Source organism: Phodopus roborovskii, unplaced genomic scaffold, assembly GCF_943737965.1.
Source record: "Phodopus roborovskii unplaced genomic scaffold, PHOROB, whole genome shotgun sequence".
NCBI classification, from domain to species: domain Eukaryota; kingdom Metazoa; phylum Chordata; class Mammalia; order Rodentia; family Cricetidae; genus Phodopus; species Phodopus roborovskii.
The window spans coordinates 17,144,279-17,147,766 of record NW_026126448.1 but is presented as its reverse complement, the minus strand read 5'-3'; positions in this window follow the sequence as shown (position 1 = coordinate 17,147,766).

Genomic DNA, 3,488 nt, shown 5'->3' with positions numbered 1-3,488 from the left:
CCGCCCCGCGCGCCGCGGCCCACTGCGCAGGCGCCGGCCTCAGACACCTCACAACCCGCGCGGCCCCGCGAGAGGAGTTGGGCGGGGCTGGGAGGGCGGGGCCTGCGGGCTGCGGTGAAGCCCCGCCTCCTGCTGTCAGGCGGTCTGGCGCAGCCATATTGCACAGGCTCCACCCTCCATTCCACGTCTGGGACCCGGTGGGCTGGGTGCTCTTTCCTGGTGGGGAGTCTTCAGTTCATCTGTGAAAAGAAGACGAGCGTTGATCCGGTGCTGATTCCCACGAGCCCACAGTCCAACACATCTGTTGAGGCTAGCCATTAAGGGGTAGGGAATATAGTCATTCAATGAACATCTACAGAGTGAGAGGCACCGCTAGGTAAGACAGACAGATTCCCCTGACTGCGAGGGACGCGTGGAATAAAACCCAAAGTTCTTAATCTGTCAATTGCTGTTTTCTGCCAACTACTCCTAAACTCTATCTCCCATTCTATCTTCCAGGTACTCTGATTATCCACTGTTGATAGAAAGAGGACTGGCAGTTTTTTGTCCTTTCCCCTTCCCCAAACCCTCAGGTTTGGTAATGAGAGACAGGCAAACACCTTCAACAGCAACAAAAACATGTCAGGATTAGATTTTGGTTGCAAATTAAAGAAATAAAAGGGGATGGAGGGTTACAACAGAAAATTTTCTTTCCATGGAAAGTATGTCCAAACATTGACAGTTCAGGCTTCAGTCTTAAGGTCACCCCATCCTGGTTCCATATTCCAAACAGTGGGAAGGAAAATGTCTTTTTTCTTTTAAGAAGACAGGTTTGGAAGCTCTGCATATTTTGCTTAAATCTCATTGGTCAAAACAGTCATCTTGACACATCTGTTTCTTTCCTTTTTAAGAGATAAAAATAGTGCCTTTGTTATTAATAAGCAGTGGTAGGACGAGGGCTCAGTAGTAATGTACTTGCCTAGCATGCCTCAGAGAGAGGAGAATGGCATAATGAAATAACAAATACTTGAGCGTACATAATAAGCAGTCTTTTTCTTGGCCATTATTTAAAAACCAGGTCCCCAGATCTTCAAACTTTCGAGATTAAAAACAACACAACAACAAAACCCATTGGAAAAAATGTTCAGTAATGAAAACTGAAAATCAGGGTCTGGTGACCTAAGAGGAAAACCAAGCAGGTCTGATGTCATAGATGCCAAGATAAATTGTTTACAGTTGACAATTGTGACAAATGCTGAGAAATCAAGAAAGATAAGAACAGAGAAATGACTACTGGGTTTGGCAATAACAAGGAGTCCTATATGAGGTATTATGGGTATCAAGGCTCAGTATTAAGGGTTAATCCAGTAGGAAAGAAATTTGATACGGGATAACTAAAACAACAATTTGTGCCTGTGTGATGCTCAGGACAGGCTAGGCTCTGCTGTGGTGATAAAAACTCCAGATAGTTCAGTGGCTTCCCATGGGTGTATTTTCCCCACCTGTGTAAAACCTGTTGTGGCAGTTAATCTTCAGTATCAATTTGGTTCCATTTAAAGTCACCACAGAAACACATCTCTGGTTGTATCTATAACAGTGCTTTCTGTATAGCTGAGATGAGCAGGGAGGATCCACCCTGAGTGTAGGTGGCACCATCCCATGGCTGGGAGTCCTGAAGCTGAACACACGGGAGAAAGTAGCTGAATCCCCACCAGCATCCTCTCTCCCTCTGCCTTCTGACTACAGATACGTTATAAGGACTTCCAGCCACCATGCCATCTCCACCATGATAGTCTATCTATACACTCAAACTGTGCCAAAATAAGCCCTTTCTCCTCCTTGCTGCTTCTGCCAAGTATTTTTCAGAGCAATGAGAAAATTAATATATTTGCTATGAGTCAAGGTATTCTCCAAGGTAAGTTACCTTTTAAAAAATTACTTGTTTTGTTTTTGAGACAGGGCCCATGTGGCAACGTTTGGCTGTTCTGGAACTTACTATATAGATCAGGCTGGCCCCAAACTAATAGAGTTCCTCCTGCCTCAGCCTGTCAGGAGCTGGGATTAAAGTTGTGTACCACCACAAACAGCTTCCTGAATTCCCTCATCTCAAGAGCAGATGTTCAGATTGCCCCAATGACAAAGAGGGCTGGAGGCTGCTCATCAACAACTAAACAACAGCTTCCACTCCCAGACTGCTAACCAGAACTGGCCACACAGGTGCAGTCCAACTGCAACAGAGACTGGAACAGGTAAGGGAAAGGTCGGCTGTGTAGTAGATAATATTCTTTCGGCCACAGCTCTCTCCACTCATTTTTGACTATTCTCAACTCTCATCCTTCTAAGAGGAGGGTGAGGAAGAGGATTGCCTGTTTCTTTGTCAGATTGTGCCAAAGGGCAGGGAACCCCAATTCCAGCCAGATGCCCTGAGGTCTGTCTCTCTGTACAACTGACAGGAACTGCTCTCAGATTCCAGTTTGCTCTCTGGCATGTGGTGGTGCATGCCTGTAATTCCAGCAGTAGGGTCCCAGAGGCTAGCCTGGGCTACATGAGACTTTATTAAAGCAAGCAAGCAAGGAAGGAAGGAAAACGAAGGAAGAAGGGAAGGAAGGAACGAAAGAAAGGAAAGAAGGAGAAAGAGAGAGAGAGAAAGGAGAAAGATTGAAAAGAATTCTAGCTTGTTGGAAAACCCAAATGTCCGCTCATCTTGGGCACAGATTCCCAAACAGAGTCGGTCTCAGGGCTTTAGCAGAAAACAGACCTCTTGTAAATGCCACTGGGCTTTGCAGTGGCCCCGTTTCCCAAGGCTTTTCTCTACTGAATCATCAATGTTGAACAGAACAAGGCAGGTTCCTCCCACTTTTCCTTCTCTTTCTCATCTTTAGTAACCGGGTTGTGACTCAGGGAGATGGCATGAAGGAGGAAAAGACTCTCACTCACTCAGTCAATACTCATTATACTTCCTTTGCACAGCTCTCTGCCAAAAGCTGGAGTCATGGTAGAGATGAAGCACGAAGCTTTCTGAGGGTTACGGCTGAGAAGGGAGAGCACTGGAGCACTAGGCGATGAAGGCACATACACACAAAGGTGAGGACAGGCCAGTGGAGGGGATGGCAGGCTTTTCTCGGGGGCAGGATGGACTTCACGAAGAAGAGCTCTCATAGCAAGGTGTCAGTCAGAGTGGGCAAGCTTGTTAGGGGAGGAAAGGAAAATTCCAAAATGAGGAAGCCAGAAAGAAGCACGTAGTGGGAAGGCAAAGGCATGCTCAGGCCAAGGAAGCATGAGCAGCAGGGTGTAACTGGAAAGAATATTTGAAAGGATATGACAGAGAGGCTTGAATGGAAAGTTCTGTATTGTGGCTCCATCAGGTGCCAGGAACAGAAGCCTGGCACAAGTGAGTGGAGGTCCGAAGAGAGATTTTTGGCTCAAGTAACCCTGTGAGCCATCGATACCACAATAGCTTGGCCCAAGGACCACTGTGGACCAGCTGCACCCAGGAATGCATCCGGCTC